General features: G+C 42.2%; 1 long non-coding RNA gene across 1 annotated transcript in view; it reads right to left on the bottom strand.

The window, feature by feature from the left end:
• Positions 1-500: 500 nt before the first annotated feature.
• The window catches only part of LOC147683188 (uncharacterized), a 107236-nt gene continuing 83447 nt past the window's right edge, over positions 501-24289 (bottom strand). The window contains exons 3-4 of the long non-coding RNA XR_015301026.1: positions 756-956; positions 501-597 (exon numbers count right to left, since the gene is read on the bottom strand). This is a non-coding gene — a long non-coding RNA (uncharacterized LOC147683188). The remainder of the gene's footprint in view (positions 598-755; positions 957-24289) is intronic.

Below are 24289 nucleotides of genomic sequence, written 5' to 3'. Positions count from 1 at the left end.
ATGGGTCTGGCCCCAAACAGACACACCCGGTGTGAGGGTAACCATGTATAAGAGGATGGGACGAAAACCCATGACCTACCCCGGGACATAAGGGCGTAAGCTAATGTGAATGGTAATGACCCCAAACAGACACACCTTGTGTGAGGGTAGAAACCGCAAGTAGGCCTTGTAGGCAAAAGTACTTAGAGAAAATGGGGCTATCACCCATTGAGACAGATGTAAAGTAACCAAATGGGGCTGATACCCATCGTCATCCCTAATGTAGGGAAGAATAAAATGTAGAATGTAACCATGGGAAAAGAACATGGAAAGAATAAAAACTGAGTACCCAATGTCCAGGAGCATTATGTATAGTACGAACAAATCCCATAGCATGAAAACCAAAAATATAGATACAGTGCTGTAAAAACAGCCTAGCACACAATAGGCTTACAACAGGAATCAAATTAACATTACACACAGCAAACGTTCGTAAGTGAAAAAGCTTATGTCTTCAAAACTACCTTGTGCACTCTCAGCTAATAAAAGAAGGCAAACGTTGAATAGCATCAGGTGGAGGCAACCACATAAAGCATGTCGATGCAGAATTGTGTGAGCCTGAAGAGAGAACCAAGAACCACAGTCACAAAATGCACTTACAAAGTACACCACAGGTCAGGCAAAGCAAGTTTTTTAATGTTTCTGGGGTGTACCAGAGTTCTAGAGCTGACAACATGGAATAGGTGGCAGTGGACTCAAGCAGGTTGGTGCCTCACCTGAATGGCATACCATGCTGTGAGAATCCTGAGATATGGAAGTTCACTTCGCCTTCTCCGTCGGCAACCTGGCGATAGTGCTGCCTGTTTTCCTTTCGATTGGCAGAGAAATTGGAAGTACAGAGGGTTTAGAGCGAAGACAGTCCCCACCTCAGAAACACGACATGACCAGACACTGCAGCCACTTCTTGTAACATCCCTCTGGAAATAAAGTAGATTTTGCAGAGGATCACACAATGTAGGGAGCACAGTCCACAGCCCCAGCCACAAAGTTCCCAGTAAGACACAGAAAACTTTCAATGTGCGCTCAAAGTAATACACAGACAGACCTTCCATGAAACCTTTTCACACCACCGTTAGAAAATCATGAAGAGATAAACAACTGTCAGAAAGTTGTAGAGATCATACTACAGATTGCAGTGGTACATCTAAAGTCCATAGTAATGTTAAGGAATGCAGCACGCTTAGGTTGGCGCTATCTGATAGGAAGACACTGGTGGGGCTGTGTTGAATTTCATTTTTATTTATTGTTGACATCTTGAGTATTGGCTGGAGAACATATTACTTTGTTGTGGGCGTCTTTGTTGTTCTGTGAAGAACTCCCATGTATTTTCTTTTTCTTTTTTTTCTGTCCTGTGGATTCCTCCTCCTGTACTTTGGGTTGGCAGCATATGTAGGCTTTGTAGTTTGCTCCATCTTCAGGTCCTCTTTTTTTGGGCAGGTCCCTTTAATATGGTTGTAACACGTTGGTAGTCACCAACTCGTCGCAAAAATAATGTAGTAATGAGGTCCACGCAGGTAGGATGTAGATTTAGTAGATTTATTGTAGTAGGTTACAAGTAGAGTAGCTGTAGTGAAGCAGCCCCACCAGGAGAAGCCTGCCTGTTGCTCAGCCCATTCTCCAACTGTCACACTTCACCTCTCAGGCACCCAACATTCCGAAGCGCATCATCAATCCAACATTCCATGCAGCACACAGCACAAACACTCTGGCTGAGCAGGAGGTGAAAATGGCATAACATTAACACGGACAGGATACTACAAAATTCTCTCCCGCGCCCGGCACTAGGAATGCCTGATTACAATAAAGCGTTTTTACTTTTCTGCATTCAAAAAGGTTACTTTGCTCTTTCAGTATTACTCAAATCAATGGGGAGCTCGAAGACCTGTTGCCTATTTCTCAGTCACTTTAGATCCAGTGGCTGCAGCATTGCCTGCTGTCTTAAAGTGGTGGCAGCAACAAGTGTCAACATCGAAAGGTGCTAAAGCATAGTAATGAGTCATCCCTTGGCTGTGTATGTTCCTCATTATGTCGAACGAGGACACAGCATCTCACAGTTGCCTGACCCGGTATGAGCAAATCATACTCTCGGCTGAGAACGTGTCCCTGAAGAGGTGTTTTGTCTTGAATCCTGCAACCTTGCTACCCCTTTCTGAGAATGACAATGATGATGGTGAAGTGGAGCATGACTGTCTCAATGTCACTGAACTATGCACCAAGTCGAGACCAGATATACAAGATGAATGACTACCTGAGTCTGATTATGTATTGTTTGTTGATGGCTCGCGTTTACGAGATCACAAAGGAAATTTAAGAGCTGTTTATGCAGTCTGTGCTGTTTCAGGAGTAGCGGAAGCTGCTTTGTTTAAGTGTATTCTCCGCATAATTGGCTAAATTGATTGCACTTACCCACGCATGCCTCATTTCACATTGATTACAGGTTACTATATTTACAGATAGCCAGTACGGCTTGTGGTGTAGTGTACGACTTGGGACAGCTATGGACCCAGGGGAGATCTATGATGTCATCAGGATCTCCCATATGTAGCAGAGAGCAGGTGAGAAAACTGTTAGAGGCTATGCAGTTACCTGCACAAGTTGTGGTTGTGGAATGTTCAGCACATTACAAGGGAGATGACTATGTGACAGTCAGCAACAGATATACTGACAAAGTTGCAAGGTACAGTGCTTGCAATGCTTGTACATTTAATGGAGCATATGTAAATGAAGGAACAGATGAGACCACTTACATTTTGTTCACAGCAGCTGATACTTGGGAGCAATTTTAGAGGTTTCAGGAAGAAGTGCCAGAAGCAGAACAGCAGAGCTGGGTAAATGCAGGTTGTGTTAAAAGAGATAAGGATGAAATATGGATTTCAGGAAATGGCAGACCTGTGTTGCCATATAGTTTGTTGCCGCCAATGGCTAGATATTACCATGGTCTGACTCAGGGAGGGATGCTATGGTTAGATTGTTTCACCAAACAAGGTTTAATCCCAGGTTCAGGTTGATGGAGGAAGGTTTAGGTCAGAGATGTGTTGTGTGCCAACAGAACATTGTAGGGAAAATGACTGCAGTGACATTGAGCCACATAGGGAGGTCAGGTGGTCCTTTCAATAGGATGCAGATGGACTTCATTGAGATACCTCTGTGCAACAGGTTGAGATATGTGTTAGCTATTGTGTGCATCTTTTCACAATGGCTTGAGGCATAGCCCACAAGAAGGAATCATAGTCTCGCAATTGTTGCTTATGGAGATTGTACTAAGGTTCGACTTCCCAGCTTCTTTGGAATTGGATTGAGCCACACACTTCATTAACGAAGTACAGAGGATGTTGTGTGCTGGCTTGCAGGTTAGTCCAGAGACTGCATCGTAGTTACCAACCTGAGGCTCCAGGTCAGCTGGAGCAAGTCAACAGGACGCTGAGATTAAGACTTGCCAAAAGTGGGTGCTTCTACATCGTTGAAATGGTCAGATGATTTGTAGTTGGTGTGGATGAGTCTGCGCAGCACACACAATCGTAGGACGGGACTGTTTCCTCATGAGGTGATCATGGAAAGGACAATGAGATTGCCAGCTGTGTCTGCAAATGCACTTGTGAATATTACTGATGATCTGATGCTAGATTACAGCAAAGGATTGGCTGACGTGGTGCATTCTGTGTCTCATCAGGTTGAAGCTGCTACAGCCCCACCACACCAGGAGCAAAGCCACTGCCTGAATCCTGGAGACTGGGTGGTGATGAAGAAGAACTTATGGAAGTTGTGCTTGGCGCCTCGTTGGCGTGGGTCATACCAAGTCATACTAGTAACTACACCTGTTGTGAAGTGTGAAGGTCTCCCTAGTTGGGACCATACGTCCTATACTCGCAGAGCTCCATGTCTCCTTGATGAAATAACAGCACCTCTCCCAGAAGAGCCAGTGAGGGTCAAGAGAACATGGGAGCAGGTTAGTTAAGTTGTAGGGAGACTGTCAGAAACTGAAATAGAACTTGATCAGCTTGAGGAATGTTCTGGAGAGTTGAATGATGAAACTGGTGAAGACGAGGCTTATCCAGTGGTTGTAACAGAGATAGATTGTGACCCTGACGAAGGGCCTAATGCTAGAGAACCGCGAGGGGCAGCAGAAGAATGTTAGCCGGGAAGGCAAGAGAGAGGTAGACTGGTCCTGCATGCAGAAAGTGATCTCCCAGAAATCCCAGAGGATATAGAGGGTTCAGACCTGAGTGAAGAGCGCCCTGTTGGAAGTAAAGTATGCATCCCCTAAATGGACATACTATCTTTCAAATGGCAGGAGAGACAAGTTCTTGGAATTTTGGGATCACTGTGAAAGTTCAATTGAAACTTCAGGAACTTGATTTTCAGTTTGATCTTACCTTTGAACTTCCTTTGTTTACAAAACGGAGTCCCTTGAGACATCTTATCTTAGATGCGCCTGCATTTCCCTTTTTTTGATGCAAACAAATTTCCTGTGCTGGTTGATGAACTAAAGCATTTCATATTGGGACTGATAGTGAGTGGATTAGAACCGTTAATTATTAAATACATTTTCTAGACTGTGTAGGGAAAAAAGAAGAGTACCGAGACTCAAGGGAAGCAAAGGAGCAGAAGGTTGTCTTTTTGAAGAACAGAGCGTAGGGCTAAAGAAGACTCATGAAGGTTTCTGTATATGTTTTATTGCATATCATTTGAAAATTGGTTTTGCTGTTTGCACACATAGAAACCAACAGAGACGTCTCTGCAGCTACTGTGTTCCATCAAAGGTTTAGATTCCAGTGAAGTAATGGAAGCCGATCTTAATACTAGTAGGTGTAGATACATCATAGTATGCACACTAATGGCTTTGGTTGTAGTATTGGTTTTAGTGCGTATATGGTTATAATCAGCCACAGACAGCTCAGTGGAATATATGTCTACTGTTGCCAATACCACATCAAATTCCTCTAATAGTAACATGCAGCTGTGGGGGGGGGGTGACATTACATACAGATGCATTAAGAGGGGATTATACCTTGAATGTTTATTTTAGATTGCATTTTGAGTACATAGATACAATGAATGCTAGAAGTTGCTATGGTGGTACAGCTGCATCTGCTTCAGAGGGAATTACTTATCAATATCTCCCTCTGACATGTGGTATTTTTGAAGTCGTCTATTAAGTATATTTTATGGAGAAGGTAGTTTCCAAATTATTTTTCAAATTATGATGTAGCTCTCCCACAAGTTCCCCTCATCAAACATTTAAATAAAAATTTTTATTTTGTTCCCCTTAAGTCATTATATATGTTGTATGCATATAGACATAATTTGACTTGTTTGATGTCACATGTGGAAAATAAATTTTTGAATTTGGTGGAGGATAGATGGAGAGACCTGAAGTCTCAAACTGAAACGGATCAGAATCTTAAAATTTACAAGTGGAGTAGCGAAGAAATTGAACATAAGGAAAAAGGAAATTTCCCACCTTAGTTTTAGATTGGAAACACAAAGGAAAGTTGTGTATTCAGGTTGTTCAGAGTAATATAAATACATTGTTTCTAGGGAAGAATGAATGTGAACATACTTTGAAGCAAGAAGGAAAAATCCTTGTTTCCTGGAAGGACAGGATCCTGTGATTCCTGGAGTCTATTTTATTTAAGGAAAAAATGTATATTTTCAATTGCCACATGGATGGCATGAACCTGTTTTCTTGGCATAGTATTCCCCAAGATTTATCATGTGAAGCATTTTAATGATCCTGTATTGGAAGAGAAATCCGCAACTAAACGGGGTGTTAGTGCAGCAGAAGTAGTAGGAGATAGTTTTGGTGCCATAATCCTGTCTGTGGGAGTAGTTCTAAAAAATATTAACTCTAGAAAGCTGTCTAAAATAGTGGACAAATTTGCTACCAGCACCGCAAATTCCTTAGCACTTGTAAATACTGATATGATTGGGTTAAGGTCTATGAAATGCAGAACTGCCTTGCACTAGATCTATTGCTGGCAAAAGAGAGTGGAGCCTATTGAATATTGAAAGTTCAGCAATGCTGAACTTTTATTCCAGAGGAAAGTAAGGACCTGGAGAAATATATTAAAAATATATCTTGGTTGATGGAGGATTTGAAAGAGTTACTAGTGACAGGTGCTTAGGAAGCTATTGGAAATAGATTTGCTTTGGTAGGTCAATGGTTTGGAAGCTTGCAAAGAGGAATTATGTGTGCTATTTTGAAACCTCTTTTGATAATCGCCCATTGTGCGATATTCCTATTCCTGATCTTTAAGGAATGTCAGCATGCACAAGTTAGACAGGAAGTACATGAAATGAAAAGAAAGAGAGCAGCTGTGGCGGTAGAAGAAAATCAGAGCCGATATTATGATGATATGAAGCGTCTAGAGGAGTCTAGAAGAAAGATGCTCAAGACCACTAGGTTTTTGATTGGTCTAATGTGATAATGATCTAATTCTAATCTGTGATGGCTCGATCGCCATCAGAGGGGGGATTGGAGTAGTATAGTTTTGGCTCCATCCTTCTTTGTTTTACCTTTTCCCATGTCCTCATGAAACGGAATAATATTAATGAGATATGGCGCACCAAAGCTATATCAAGTGCATCTACTGTGTGTTTTGATATATATGTATGTATATATTAAAATAAAATCCGTTCAGAAAACATCTGGATTGCTGATACTAATCTTCTATAGGTTTAGATTATAAAATGGTACACTAAAATGCATTTAATGCAGTGCATTCATCAAGGATTAGTGAGAATGAATGATATATGTGTTGAATGCTTTCTGTATAAATTGTGACTAGTTGTTGTTTTTGCTTAATAATACATGTATTGATTTATTGTGCCACATATAAGAGTACTGCAAAAACAACAGTTGATGGACAGAATGCATAATAATGTCATACATTCACCCCATTACAGAGATCTGGGCCTAAATCATATAAGAGAACAGTACAAAAGAGCTTGATTCCTTTATTAAAGATTAAATTTATTGGATTATATGTAGGTTGTAGAACTAAAATGCATTTAAGGAAAACTGTTAAGTTAGCTTGATTGTGGTAGTTAATCTTACAAGTGAGACATTTAATATTAATGTGAAGGTTGTTTTTCTGCATGTTTTCTCCTCTGCAGGTGCAGACCAAAGAAGCACATTGTATTTCAGATACAGTGAGGTGAGAATGAGCTGGCCAGGCCAAATAATTTTGATGAAGAATGAAGGGAGTGTTACCAGTTGGTACTATCAGACGATGGGAGGAACCAAGGATGCAGTGGAAGTGAAAACTGGAATATGGGAGAAGTGTTCAAGGCATCAAGTCCTTTTCTGGGAACTGGAAACATATTATGATGTGTATGAGGTCATATTTCTTAAATGTGCTTTGTGCATTTTAATCAGTTAACCCCCCTTGGGTTTGGTCAGATTCCCTTTAGGCTTGGAGGTACAGACTTGTCTTGTCATCTCTGATTGTGTGGCTTTATGCTATTTATTACTTCTTAATCATAGAACATCTAGAAAGGTTTTGATGCCGACAACTTTTTTGCTTTTTGGTTCAATAGGGTTTCACTATCCTTAGTTTAGTATATAGTTTAGTAGATGGTGCAAATCCTTTTCATGTTTGGGAGAAGGATTGACACCATTCGAAATGAAATTAAATCTTTATTGTTTCAGTTAATAAAAACCATACAATATCGAAAAAATTGATATTCTCTTTTCCTTAAAATTTTGCAAAAGCTTTCAACAGATTATATTAAAGTGATTTCCTACAAAAATATACAATGTTAATGACTTTTTGACTAAAAACGAAAACAATTCTTTTTAAAATCTATCTAATCGAAAAAAGCAATGTATCTAACCCAATATATATTTACCAAAAAGCAGGGCTTCCATTGCTACTATTGTAGTCAATGATGCTGTCTCTACGAACAGTTCATATTAATATATGCCAAACACTACCCCATCAATGGCATGGTGATTTTGATATCCTTTTTCATTATTATTTTGTCATATTGTATCAAAAATTTCATAATCTTACAATTTAGACGGGGATCCATTGCGTTTAAGCCCTTGATTATTGTGGTTCTACAAGACCTAATGCCCCTCTCAATAAATATCTTTTTCAAAAGCCACACACTGATCTGCCTTAAGCCAGGGCATATACAAATAAGATGAATAAGGTCTTGCTTCTCGGTGCCACATAGTGTACACGAAGTAGGCCCATTGTATCTCCACATGGGCTGATCCTCTAAACTTGGTAATAACCCAAACCTGGTGGCCATGAATTTCCTTTTTAAATAGTATGAGTATGTTGTACTCAAATATTCTGCCGGATGTAATTTGGTATAAGACTGTATTACCATCAAAGCGTGCGACCTCTTTGCAAATGTATTTTTATCCTCTATTAATGCATGTATTTTCACCATTTTATTTACCACTTTACGAAAAACGGGAAAGGAGGGGACTGTGCCCAAAGTTCTTTAGACTTTGTTTCTTCCATGGCCGATTTCAAAAACGTGCCATATATGGAATGTTGATCTTCTTCCTGGACTCGCCACAAGGCATCATGTAAAACGTTTGCTCGACTCAACAGATTTTATACCAACTCTTGACATATGCATAATTTGTTCTAATCCGTTGATGAATAAGGCCAAATTACAACCTCACCTGTGCTGGTGACGCATTCTGCGGTATCTTAAAGACCCTTTTGAGTGCTCTTACTTGAATCTCATCCAACAGTTCAGCATCTGTTCCGTGTAAAACGACGCTTGCGTACTCCACTGTCGGCATCAATTTGGCGGCCATTACATCTAGTAAGGGCTTTAAAGATGGACACTTTAACTTTTTTGAGAGGGCACAAAATGTAAATGTGTATATTAGACCATTCCATTTTGCTTCGAAATATTGTTTAGGTTTTTTGAAATTTAAAGGATCATCAATGTACAGACATAGATATTTGTAGTTATTAACTACCCCTAGTGTTATTTCTCCCAGCCTGACAGGGAATTTGCGCCCTGCCCGCTTTGCAATAGTCATCGTCTTTGTTTTCTTTATGTTGATTTCCAAGGCGTTGACCTTCGCAAAGGAAGCAAGCTCATTTAGTGATCTTTGTAAGCCAACTCGTGTTTGGCTGAGTAGGACTATATCATCAGCGTAACAAAGATGCGTTATCGGCAATGGACCTAGACGAGGGGGATGTGCATTTATCTCATTTAGTTTTATTGAAAGATCTGCCATAAAAAGATTAAATAAGTGGGGGGCTAATACCCAGCCTTGCTTTAGCCCTATTGCAGTGTAGATTTTCCTTGAAATTCTCGTACCATTTGCAATTTTTATTTGTATCCATGTTCCCGTATACAATTGAATAATGGCACGCAGTAGGACCTCTGGGAGACCCATTTTCTTCAATTTACACCACAATAATCAGCACTCTATGCTGTCAAAAGCTGCTTTAAAGCCAATAAAACAGAGCTGTAATTTTACATTCAAACGATTACACCTTTCTGCAATCATGGTCAAAGCAAGTATGTTAGTTGTTGTACTGAACCCCTTGCGAAATCCGGTTAGATTCATAGGAATCATCTTATTTTTAGTAGACCATTCTACTAGATCTTCCAGGATTAGAGAAGCGTAGTAATTTGCTTCTACGTCCATTAAAGCTGTGAGCCTATAATTTACAGGATCCGATCTGTCTCCGCCCTTGAATACTGTGTTAATTATAGCACCTTTCCAACTCATTGGCAGGTTATTTGTTAATTTTGCCTCCAGGAACAGACCTGACAACGGGCTCGCCCAGTATTCGTGGTCCCAGAGAAGATGGCCTGTGATATTCCATTAGGCCCCGGGGCCCCGTCCCTTCGACCTGATTTTATTATTTTCATTATCCTGTCAGCTACCTGGTGATCCGGCATTATTTGGGAGGCCTTACTTTTACACTGTTCCTTAGGTGTATCTGGCGACTTTGATTCCAAACCAATATAACTATTTTTAATTTTACCACCTGTATCTTTCTTAAAGATACTTCTCAAGTAGTGTACCCAGTCCGACTCTGTTACACAAGCGCCATTTATGGTTTGAGAAGGTCCGGATATACCATTTATTATTTCCAAAATGCTTGATTATTAGATTTTTTTGGTGCAAAAAAGAAGCCTTGTCCAGAACTGCTCCTGGTTTGAATTTTTGATCTTTCCAAAAAAATTTTTTGTATAATCTATTCAGATTTTTTATATCATTCCATGGAGTTGCATTGTTATTTATCTTGTCATCAAATCCTTTTCCTTATATTTTGCATAGCTGCAACTGAGAGCCTTATATGCACTTTGCTGTCAAGGACCAATATTTTGTGCCACTTCCGTCTTCCTTTAATAATATATTTTTTAGATTGATTTATATTTGTCTGTCTTTGAGTTTGTAATAAACACTTTAACTTCAAGTTACTGATGGAGACTTTTATTGTGTGGTCTTAAAGATCACACTGTACATTAAGATTTGAATTGTTGTTAACCCCTTTTCCTCTCAGGATACTATCAAAGGTCTATTGAGCAGAGTCACATTTGAAGAACCAGCCCAGAGCATTCGGAGTTCTCTTATATGTAGACAGCTGTTTGTCAATTTCAGCCCCTGAAACATAACTAGGGACAACTGCTTTCGGTACCCTTAAACCAGCAGGCACTCCCATCAGCACATTCAGATCTGCTGCCACCATCGTCTCTGGGCTCCAAGCCCAATCTGGCCCTCTTTTCTTCTAGGGACAGCTTTTTCTCAGCCATAGCTATGGCCCTCTCCTCCAAGTTCAGGGTTACCATGTTCTCTTTTATAGATCTCTGGCTGTGTTCAGAGCCACCCAAGCTGACTGTTATGGGTAACTATGCAGATTTCTAGAGGCCTTAACTTTAGTAACTGTATGTTACTGTTAAACACAAGTTCTAGATCCCATCGCTAGGCACCAATATGAGGAATTGGGGTGCATTATATGGTTGGGTACTGCAACCTCAACTTGTAATACAATTACCAACCCCTTTAGGGCCCTTGAGTTTTTTCTGTCAAACCCTTGGCTCAATCAAATGTGGCACTGAGCAGCAAGGCTTATGCAACAAGTGTTAAGAATTTAAACAGCACAAAACCAATTTAAGAAGAAATCGACACAACATTCAAGAAATCTAACACCAGTTTATATTATAAGAATTCAGACACTAGAATGAAAAAGATACACCGGGTGGTTCCAGAGATATAGATTTTACAAGCAATAATAAATCCTAGCAATTAGACTCTTAGAATCCTTTTCATAGAAAACTTAGGTAAGTGTAACTGCGGTTAGAAGCACTTGGAACAATCAACACTGGCAGAGAGCTTGTCAGGGGGACCAGTAAGGTCTTCAAGAACAGTTACCTTCACAGGAAACCCAATCCTTCAATGGTTGCAGAAACATTATCTGTGTTACAATGGAGTCCTAAAATGTGGTCCTGATGAAAGGGATTTAGGATGCTGGAGCTACTGTAAGGATGCTGTGAATGTGACGCGGTCAATGGGGGTCTAACTGCATCTAAATTGAGCGGGCGGACCGCAAAGGCGGTTGGCGGGAAGACTGCTGAAAAGGCAACGGCGCACCAGTCCCGTCAAGACCTAAATCAGGCTTTTAGTCTCATTGTTGACTTGTCTAGTGTTATGTCACTTATCCTCCCCTGAACCTACACTATTCCCACCACCACCCCTTCCCTTCCCGGGGCACTGTGTGTGTTTTTTGGTCCTCCTTAAAATTGTGGAACTTTTTTGATTGCCTATAATAAATTATGAATCATGGATTGTTTTCAGACTCTATGTGATTAATTAACATTGAATCTTCAAATTTACTAAATACTGCTTTTCCTATTTTGGTTTAGGTTTTCTTTTTCCTTTGATGGTTCTCACACTGGAACCACATATCTATGTACGACTTGTTTCGGTGGGTAGTGTTACGTTTAGAAACTATGGCTTCTGTTGTGTTAGTGGGTGCTATTTGTGATTTTGAAAGAATCGCACATTTTATTGTATTGTATTGCACCATTTATAGAGCTTTTACTTCCCCAATGTGGGCCTACATGGGTATCATGCTATACCTGCAGGGTGCATGTTTGTAAGTGTGTTGTTTTTGTTTTGATCCTATATGTATGGGAAGCGATTCCATGTCATGTGCGATGACCACTAAGGTGCAATTATTGTGTTCTGGAAAGCAGCACCTAGCCGTGCATTATGGATGAAGGAGTGTGAAAGAGGGGATTGCAAATTATGGTTTTCAGTAGACTGGCAGCTATGAACAGCTCTGCAGGTCCCTCTGTGGTATTTCTTATGGTCATCATCCAATTAACTGACTACTGCGCTGAGTTGTCCATTCTGAGATATTTTGTGTAAAGTTTGTGGTCCTGAGCAGAAATAGATTAGAGAGAGAAATGCTGGTGTGGTCTGCTGCAGTGGACTTTGATAGTATCATCCCATATCTGATTGTCACTGTGAGATGTCATGAAGCTGTCACAGCATGTAGCTAGTGGGGACCTGAAGTGGTAGACTAATTTAAATTCCTAACTCGGCCAGCCGCATGTGAGTGATCTCTTCAGTTATTCCATGCCTGCTCCCTTCATGATGGGTGGTGTATTTCTATGCACTGGTACAGTACTCCATGATGGGCATGAATGAACCTTAGCAGTTTTATGTTATGTGAGTTAAGGAGGGTTGAGCAATATAAGAGAACTCTTATGAGACCTTTATTAGACCTTTATGTAATGCATTTGACTGCCCGACCCCTAAGTGTTATAATATTAGTGTGGACCAAGAGCGTTATATATTGTACTAGCAGCCCGTCCCGACGTTGTCCGGGTATGAAATGCTGCCAGCCAGTAGTATATTGTTTTGTAGGATTTCGTTTTGATAGCATTTCTTATCTGTGACAGGCCTGTGAAACGCTCCGATTCACAGTGCACTGCTGATGCACTTAAGAGTGCACGTTCAGTAGTGTGTGAACTCGAGTTTTCCTCCTTTATTTTTCCTTGCAATATTATATAGCGCGAACTCGACAACATGGCATGAGCACAGTTTACATTAAAGAAGAACACATTCATTTGTGGTAGGCACGGGGAGACAAAGCGATTTGCCTGGAATCACAGGATGTTGAGCTGAGGCTGAGATTCGAACGTAGCTCCCCAGCTCTAAAGTTCGCAATTCTAGAACTTGTGGCGGAAGGTGTGTCTAAAAGTGAATGTCAGTGCTGGCCATCAATGAGAGAGACCTGTGCATTTTTCAAATGGGTGGTGAAAAAATATGAGTATGTTGCTGGAGATGTGGGCCGTCGTGCCACCAATGTACTTACCGGGGGAGGGTACACACCCATTATTCCGCAACTTTCTTTCCGCATACCATCACTCCGCATACTTTCATTACGAAAGTACCATGACTCCGCAATGCCATTATAACGCATGGAATTACATTTGATATGCTTTTACCACTCATACATTTACAACGAAATTCGTTGTAAATACATGAATGGTAAAAGCATGTTTTTTTTAATGTTTGGATAAGATAAGTATGGGTATAGGGATATATGTTTTGGGGTACTGAGGTATATGTTTTGAGGTGTTTGGGTATTTTAAGGGTTCAGATATAGTTTTGGGTTATGGGGTACAGGGGTAGTCTTAAGGGTTTATGGGTATAGGTATGGTTGTGGGGTACAGGGGTATTTTTAGGGTTCAGGGCTAGGTTTGGGTCTTGGGGTATAGGGGTATTTTTAGGGTTCAGGGGTAGGTTTGAGTTTTTGGGTACAGGGGTATTTTAAGGGTTCAGGGCTAGTTTGGGTTTTGGGGTACAGGGGTATTTTTAGGGTTCAGGGCTAGGTTTGGGTTTTGGGGTACAGGGGTATTTTAGGGTTCAGGGCTAGGTTTGGGTTTTGGGGTACAGGGTTATTTTTAGGGTTCAGGGGTAAGTTTGGGTTTTGAGATACAGGGATATTTATAGGGTTCGGAGCTAGGTTTGGGTTTTGTGGCACAGGGGTATTTTTAGGGTTTAGGGATAGGTTTGAGATGTGGGTTACTGGGTACATTTACAGGGTTAAGATGGGTTAGTGTTTAAGGGTGTTGGGGTATTTTAAGGAGTAAGTGTGGGTTATGATTATGGGGTGCAGGGGTATTTAAATGGAGCAGGTTGGGATTAGCACACGATATGAGACATGGCATGAAGGGCGGAACATACCACACGCCCCCAGCATTTGTCACGCCACCCAGGACATGCCCACAGCACAACGCAGACACGCCCACAAGGGACTACTTTGCTGGCCCGGTTCTTTTACCTTTTAAATGTATATGGTGGGCATCTGCATAGCCTATGTCCTTCTGCTGCAACTGCCTTTTCCAATGCTGTATTGGGTGTTGTGATTGGTGCTGTGGTTCCTGAGATTACCCGCCTCAGAAGGTTTGGGCTCTCTCTTTATTATATTAGTATGGATTGTAATTGTATTTATGCAGTGCTTACTACCACTACGAGGCATTGAAGCACTATATGCCGGGCACTAGATCCCAAGGTTTGTGTATTTTTTCAGTAGTTAATGTTGTTAATTGGGAGTAGTCTTGTGCTCTTAAGAAAACCATTCCATGCATTTACTCTAGTTTCCATGTGGTAGATTAAATTAAAAGAAGTTATGAGTGATCTTTATTCAGGGAGTATGTGGATTCATGCAAATAGTGTTAATAGATGAGCTACAGGAAGTTTGGTATTGTTATGTTGCAGGGTGTGACCTTTAAAGGGGAAGTTACAATCTTTGAAATGAGGTGTGGGAAATTTGTAGAAATATAATAATACTGATTAAGGTAACATGCTTGTGACTTAGAGAAAGTTGTGGTAAGAGAGAGGAGTCATGCAGGGGGTGGAAAGTAAGGAGAGGTTCATTTGGAAGAGAAGGAGCGTCAATAATTTGAAGTTTTTGTCAAAATCAATTTTCATGGGAATACAAAGGAGGTTGTTTGAGACTGAATGCAACTACTAGAGTATGCAAAACTGTTGAAACAACATTGCTTGCATGTCAGACAGTACTAGGTTAGGTACTTTTGATAAGCACTACAATCAGGTAAACAGTCTAGCCTATGAAAGGCTAGCGCTGGACCACTGCTTTAGCAAGGGCACCTGAACGGCTATTTGTTAGATTCCTCTTTCATTCACCTGAATTATGGAGGAGAGTGGGAGTGTCATTATAAGAGTGTATCTTAACACTGAGGTGGACTTGGGAAGAAGTGAAGTTATTGATGAGGGGACCACATTGGACTTTCTTGTGGGTGTGTGAAGAGAAGCATTGGAAACAGAGTTGGCTAGTAATGCTGTGTTAGCATTATGGTGATTGATGAGGACTTACTCTGTGTTTGTGATAATCAATTGTATAGGTTGGGCAGCCAGGGTGTTTGTTTACAATCTGTCTCAGCGCCCATCTGCTCGAGAGGGACACACACTACTTAGGACTTTCTCCACCAAATAGAGTTGTGTTTGGATAGGTGAAATGGACAAGGGGATCAAAACCTTTAATCAAATTGTTCACTCTTTGGCAATGGGCAGACTCCAATCATCCCTGCAGTGTCATCCTGCCTGGTTCCTGTGATTTCATGGATCCTGACTGCTGATGGTGAATTGATTGTTAATGGTGGCACAGTCTCCATTAATCTGGTGGGGAGATGTACTGACTGGCTACATAAAGTCACTTAGACAGGCCTCTTTCAACCCTCAGATAGTCCTTTTTAGGTCTCGCCTAAGCTATTGTGTTAGCGATGCTTGGCGAGATATTAAGTAGGGGCTTTAACCCCTTCCATGCGGATGACGGCCCCAGCCGTCATGCATCACAGTGCTCGTGTGCTGATGACGGCTGGGGGCCGTCATAAACCCATCCACTCTTTAAAACGGCCGCACAGGCACAGAATCGCGGCCGTGCCCAAGGGGTTTAAAAATGCTCCCAAAGGCTTTTCCAGGCATATTGCCTACAGTGCATGTGCAGTCGCATGCACATCGCACACCATTTGGCAGCCTGTGAGTCTCTCTCCGCACTCATGCTGGTTTACACTACGAATGAGTCCGCTCCCCTGCCCCCTCTGTGCAATGCCAGAGCTTGTTGTTTACAGACAACACCCCAGCTGCTTTTGACCTGAGGCAACGCCAAGAGTTGAACCCATTTCAGGGTCAGGAGCATTCGTTGTGTTAACCCACTAGCCCCTGACCGGCTTGCCGCCATGTTTTTTTTTAACCCACCACGTCCTTTTCCGTGCTCTGTTTTACTCAGCTCCCTGCTTCAGCCATGTCCTGCGCCCTCACTCGTGTACCTGAAGGCACTGGAGTGATTTACATGAGCACCATGCACATTATACTGACACTTAGACACACTGCGCACTCACACACTGCGCACTCACACACTGTGCCCTCACACTACTTTAGGCCAGGCACACTGAGCCCTCACACTACTTTAGGCCACACACACTGCACCCTCACACTACTTTAGGCCACACACACACTGCCCTCACACTACTTTAAGCCACGCACACTGTGCCCTCACACTGCTTTAGGACATGCACACCGCATCCTCACACTACTTTAGGCCACACACACTCCACCCTCACCCTACTTTAGGCCCCACACACTGCGCCCTCACACACTGCACCCTCACACACTGTACCCTCACACACTGCACCCTCACACACTCAGCACCCTCACACACTCTGCACCCTCACACACTCAGCACCCTCACACACACTGCACCCTCACACTACTTTAGGCCACACACACTGCACCCTCACACTACTTTAGGCCACACACACTGTGCCCTCACACTACTTTAGGCCACACACACTGTGCCCTCACACTACTTTAGGCCAAACACACTGCACCCTCACATTACATTAGGCCACGCACACTGCACCCTCACACTAATTTAGGCCATGCACACTGCGCCCTCACACTACTTTAGGCCACACACACTGCACCCTCACACTATTTTAGCCACACACACTGCGCCCTCACACACTGCACCCTCACACACTGCACCCTCACACTCTGCACCCTCACACTCTGCACCCTCACACACTCTGCACCCTCACAAACTCTGCACCCTCACTCACTGCACCCTCACACACACTGCACCCTCACACACTGCACCCTCACACTACTTTAGGCCACACACACTGCACCCTCACACTACTTTAGGCCATGCATACTGCACCCTCACACTACTTTAGGCCATGCACACTGCGCCCTCACACTACTTTAGGCCATGCACACTGTGCCCTTACACTACTTTAGGCCACGCACACTGTGCCCCACACTACTTTAGGCCACGCAAACTTCACCCTCACACTACTTTAGGCCACTCACACTGCGCCCTCACACTACTTTAGGCCACGCACACTGCGCCCTCACACTCTACACCCTCACACTCTGCATGCTCACATACTCTGCACCCTCACACACTCTGCACCCTCACACACTCTGCACCCTCACACTACTTTAGGCTACACACACTGCGCCTTCACACAACTTTAGGCCACACACACTGCACCCTCACACTACTTTAGGCCACGCACACTGCGCTTTCACACTAGGTTAGGCTACGCACATTGTGCCCTCACACTACTTTAGGCCACACACACTGCACCCTCACACACTCTGCACTCTCACACACTCGGCACCCTCAAAGCAACATACACTCCAAATACCACTCAGTGCCACATAATTACACGCCACATAATTACTCTGCACTCAACGCAACATACACTCCAAATACCACTCAGTGCCACATAATTACACGCCACATAATTACACTGCGCTCAAGACAACATAAACTCCAAATACCACTCAGTGCCACATAATTACATGCCACATAATTACACTGCACTCAATGCAACATACACTACAAAAAATACCACTCAGTGCCACATAACTACACGCCACACAATTACAATCTACTGAATACAACATACACTCCACACAATACAACTCAGTGATACATAGTTATATGCTACATAATTACACTGCCCTCAATGCAACATACACTCCAAAAAATACCACTCAGTGCCACATAACTACACGCCACACAATTACAATCTACTGAATACAACATACACTCCACACAATACCACTCAGTGCCACATAATTATATTCCACATAATTACACTGCACTCAACGTAACATACACTCAAAATACCACTCAGTGCCACATAATTGCACGCCACTTAATTACACTGCACTCCATGCAACGTACACTCCAAATACCACTCAGTGCCACACAGTTGCACGCCACATAATTACACTGCACTCAATGCAACATACACTCCAAAAAATACCACTCAGTGCCACATAACTACACGTCACACAATTACAATCTACTGAATACAACATACACTCCACACAATACCAATCAGTGCCACATAATTATATTCCACATAATTACACGGCACTCAACGTAACATACACTCCAAATACCACTCAGTGCCACATAATTGCACGCCACTTAATTACACTGCACTCCATGCAACATACACTCCAAATACCAGTCAGTGCCACATAATTACACGCCACATAATTACACTGCACTCAATGCAACACACACTCCACACAATACCACTCAGTGCCACATATTTATATGCTACATAGTTACACTCTACTGAACACAACATACACTCCACACAATACCACTCAGTGCCACATAATTATATGCTCCACAATTACAATGCAACATACCCTCCAAACAATACCACTCAATGCCACATAATTACACGTCACACAATTACACTCTACTGAATACAACATAAACTCCTCATAATACCACTCAGTGTCACATAATTATATGGTACATAATTAAACTGCTCTCTAAGCAACATACACTCCAAATACCACTCAGTGCCACATAATTACGCGCCATATAATTACACTGCACTCAATGCAATATACACACCAAATACCACTCAGTGCCACATAATTATATGCTACATATTTACACTGCGCTCAACACAACATACACTCCAAATACAACTCAGTCCCACAGAATTACACGCCACATAATTACACTGCACTCAATGCAACATACACTCCGAATACCACTCAGTGCCACATAGTTACACGTCACATAATTACACTGCACTCAATGCAACTTACACTCAAATACCACTCAGTACCACATAGTTACACGCCACATAATTACACTGCACTCAATGCAACATACACTCCAAATACCACTCAGTGCCACATAATTAAGCACCACATAATTACACTGCACTCAATGCAACTTACACTCCAAATACAACTCAGTGCCACATAATTAAATGCCACATAATTACACTGCACGCAATACAACATACACTGCAAATACCACTCAGTACCACATAATTACATGCCACATAATTACACTCTACTGAATGCAACACACACTCCACACAATACCACTCAGTGCCACATAATTATATGCTACATAATTACTCTCCACTCAATGCAACATACACTCCAAACAATACCAATCAGTGCCACATAATTACACACCAGATAATTACACTGCACTCAATGCAACATACACTCCAAATACCACTCAGTGCCACATCATTATACGCCACATAATCACGCTGCACTCAATGCAACATACACTCCAAATACCACTCAGTACCACATAATTACATGCCACATAATTACACTGCACTCAATGCAACATGCACTCCAAATACCACTCAGTGCCACATAATTACATGCCACATAATTACACTGCACTAAATGCAACATACACTCCAAATACAACTCAGCCACATAATTACAGTCTACTGAATGCAACACACACTCCACATAATATCACTCAGTGCCACATAATTATATGATATATAATTACACTGCACTCAATGCAACATACACTCCAAACAATACCACTCAATGCCACATAAATACACTCCACATAATTACACTCTACTGAATACAACATACACTCCAGACAACACCACTCAGTGCCACATAATTATATGCTACTTTATTACACTGCGCTCAACGCAACATACAAATACCACTCAGTGACACATAATTACACGCCACATAATTACACTGCGCTCAATGCAACATGCACTCCAAATACCACTCAGTGCCACATAATTATATGCTACATTTTTACACTGCGCTCAACGCAACATACACTCCAAATACCACTCAGTGCCACATAATTATACGCCACATAATTACTCTATCTATCTATCTATCTATCTATCTATCTATCTATCTATCTATCTATCTATCTATCTATCTATCTATCTATCGCCCTCACTCTATCTATCTATCTATCTATCTATCTATCTATCTATCTATCTATCTATCTATCTATCTATCTATCTATCTATCTATCTATCTATCGCCCTCAATCTGTCTGTCTATCTATCTATCTATCTATCTATCTATCTATCTATCTATCTATCTATCTATCTATCTATCTATCTATCTATCTATCTATCTATCTATCTATCTATCGCCATCTATCTATCTATCTATCTATCTATCTATCTATCTATCTATCTCCCTCACTCTATCTATCTATGTATCTATCTATCTATCGCCCTCACTCTATCTATCTATAACCCTCACTCTATCTATCTATCACCCCTCAGTCTATAAATCTATCTATCTATCACCCTCACTCTATCCATCGCCCTCACTCTATCACCCACACTCTATCTATCTATCGCCCCTCACTCTATCACTCTATCTATCGCCCTCACTCTATCTATCGCCCTCACTCTATCTATCTATCGCCCTCACTATTTCTATCTATCGCCCTCACTCTATCTATCTATCGCACTCACTCTATCCATTACCCTCACTCTATCTATCTATTGCCCTCACTCTATCTATCTATCACCCTCACTCTATCTATCTATCTATCTATCTATCTATCTATCTATCTATCTATCTATCTATCTATCTATCTATCTATCTATCTATCTATCTATCTATTTATCTATCTATCTATCTATCTATCTATCTATCTATCGCCCTCACTCTATCTATCCATCGCCCTCACTTTATCTATCTATCGCACTCCCTCTATCTATCTATTGCCCTCCCTCTATCTATCTATCGCACTCTATCTATCTATCGCATCACCACAGCATCACTCAGCACCACCACAGCATCACTCAGGGGCACCACAACATCACTATGCGCTACCACAGCATCACTGAACGCCACTGCATCACTTGTTGCCACCATAACATCACTCAGCGCCACCACAGCATCAATCTGTGCAACCATTCAACAACAACTGGTTCAAATATGTTCTATCAATGTTTCAAGCTTTATTACAAATGTCACAAAAAGATGTTAATATTTCACTTCTGTTCTTGGATTTTCGTCACAATAAAATACACTGAACATAATGTTCACAAAAGTTATTTACAAAAGTTTAAGCTATTGCCATTATAAATTACAATAACTTTTATTTAAGTAATAATTATTTAAAAAAATTAAAAGCCATTGTTATTTGTAATATCAATACATCTAAGTCACTTAAATACAACACATATTGCATTACAAATGCTATAGGTGTCACATTTGCGAAAGATATAACTATTGGCATTGTAAATGACAAAGCTATTAATTTCGCTATTTTCAAAACCAATACATAAATAAAAAAATTGTCATTTACAATACCAATAGCGCAAACTTTCCTAATGCAAGAACTATTGCATTGCAAATGCTTGTTTTAAAATGTAATTATTGGATTTAAACAACAACGGACAGTAAGGAACAAGGGGAAGGTGTAGGAAAAAGGGGGTCATACCCTACATGCATAGCAGTATCATGCGATCACAACAGAAAGATATATAAGAATGAAAACCCCAGCAGGTAAGGAACAGGCTTCGGGGATTGATGATTTAGTGCCACAGACATAGTTCTGGTCAGGGGAGATACGTGGGGGCTGCGCCCTTAGAAATGAGCGCCCGTAGTCGGAAAGCATAACGCAAGTCTGTTGGGCACATGACACCCTTCAGGGCCAAAGCCTCATTCTTGCAGGGCAATATAAGCACTTGCGAGGGCCCAAATGTCTTAAGGGCAGGAGCGTTCCGGCATGAGTTCCCATTAGCCAGCAACTGTTCCTGGCAGGACATCACATCCCAAAGCCAGTCTGTAATTTTTTGAGCAGGGTGGCGCTGCCACCGCCAGTGAATGGCCACTTTTCGTTTAGCCAGAAGGAGCAGCATGCTGCAAGCTGCTGAACTTCAGGAGGGATCTCCTTCACGTAACCCAAGAGGGCTACCTGCGGTACTCACGGCGGAGAATGGCCGGTGATGTGGGCCAAGTCTAAATAGGCATTGGTTAAAAAAAGGCTATGGCAGGGCAGTCCCAGGCAAAGTGAAGAAAAGTAGCTAAGGTAGGAGCGGATCTCAGGCATCGCTCATCCTTCACAAGTCTCATTTTATGGAGTGTGACGTGTATGATGCATTCTATGCAGGAAGTGTTTGTCTGAGTTTGTAGTTTAGAGACAGGACACTGGATTGGGGACAACAGTAGTTCTATTGTGCCTCAGAAATAGGAGATAGGCGTCTGCCTCCCAAGCAACCCAGGTCCTAGGGGTTCTCACAGGGGTTTTCTCCTGATTTATAGCATATAGGCGGGTGATAGGCTTTCGGGGAAAGGGCAAGCTATTATGTGCTCTACAGCATGAAATGTGGGGGGCGGTTTCAGGAATATTGTGTGCAAAATGCAAAAGGTGACAGGAAGTAGATTGTATAGTAGGATATTAAGCGCTGTGTGCAATGGGTTGTACCTTATACTATGTTCACTATGCCACTGGAGTCAAGCTATCCTGGCTGATGATGGCTGATAGCCAGAAACCGGTCCTAGGATGCTTGATTCCGGTCCAGGGAAGACATGATTTGGCAGTTCGGGCTGGACTGTTCCCATGAGGCACAGGGTCAAGACTGATTTGCATATGGCCATGTCTGAACTGGGGTGGCGTGGTGAGCAAAATAACGATGGGTTAAACCCAGATCTGTGACTGGGGGTGAATGTTTTGCTAATGTGCAACATTACGTCTATCACCTTGTGTGTTTTGCTGTATAAAAAGCTTGCCAGAGTATAGGTTGCCAAGCATGGTAAGCCCCAGCCGTCGGGCCCGCTGGAACACACTCTCATTTTTCATCACTCGAAGCATTGGATTATTAGCCAGCGGCATGTTGAGCGCATGGAGGCAGTTCATACGGGCCTGCCAGGGCATGCTGTCCCATGCCCACTGAGTGCATTCCGCTGTGTCTATCTCAATGCACGGAGACCTGCCCGTCTGGTATAATGCAGTGGTCAAGAAGCAGAGGTCACACTGTTAGCCTCCACAGCCATATACACCTGGAATAGCATAGGATGCAGTCATAAATGTCCAAATTGGGCTTGAGCACAGTAATAACAAAGATGCATGTCAGGGGTGTTGAGACATCCCTGTCAGAACAGTAAAGTCAGAATTTGGCACGTCACCCTCAGTTGTCTGCTCTCCCATGCCAGAGCTACCAGATTGGAATGTAGCCATTTTAGGACGTGTTCTGTGAGCGGAATAGGAATTTTGATGAACAAGTAAAGGAACTTGGGGAGTATAATCATTTGGTGATGGGGATCCTGCCCCCCATGGACAGGGGCAGCCTGGACCATATCGGTATGCATTCTTCAATCAAGGTCATAGCTCTGCCCTAATTTGCCCTCTAGAGTTCATTGATATCTATGCTCAGCCAAATTCCCAGGTAGCAGGTTGGCTCTGTGACCCACAGAAGCGGGTACTCGAGTACAAACTGGTAGGCGGCCGGAGTGAGAGGGAATAGGGAACCAAATGGATAAAGATCACTTTGCAAATTATTGGGGGGTGATCAATCTGGGGGTTATGAGAACACAATGTAATATCGGCCACATACATTGATACCGATACACCTCTGGCAGTAAAGCTAAGGTCCCATTGTGTGTGGTGTTGTCAGAAGCAGGCCGCCAAGGGCTCCAATGCTATTGCAAAAGAATTTGGTGAGAGAGGACAGCCTTGCCTGGTGCCCCTAGTCACAGAGAATGGAGCGGTAGCCACCCAGTTGATATGCAGTCTAGCCACCAGGGAGGTGTACAATAGTTTAATCAAGCACAGAACTTTTATGCTCATCCCAAGTCAGGAGAGAAGTTGGAATAGATATGGCAATTCTAAGGAATCGAACGCCTTGGTGGCGTCAAGCAATACTGCTGCCGCGCTAAGCTTAGGGTTAATGGTATACATAAATGCAAGTATGGTGCGTA

Source organism: Lissotriton vulgaris, chromosome 11 (assembly GCF_964263255.1).
Source record: "Lissotriton vulgaris chromosome 11, aLisVul1.2, whole genome shotgun sequence".
Lineage (NCBI taxonomy): Eukaryota > Metazoa > Chordata > Amphibia > Caudata > Salamandridae > Lissotriton > Lissotriton vulgaris.
Note: the sequence above shows the minus strand (reverse complement) of the source record. Positions and strands in the feature narration are given on the sequence as shown.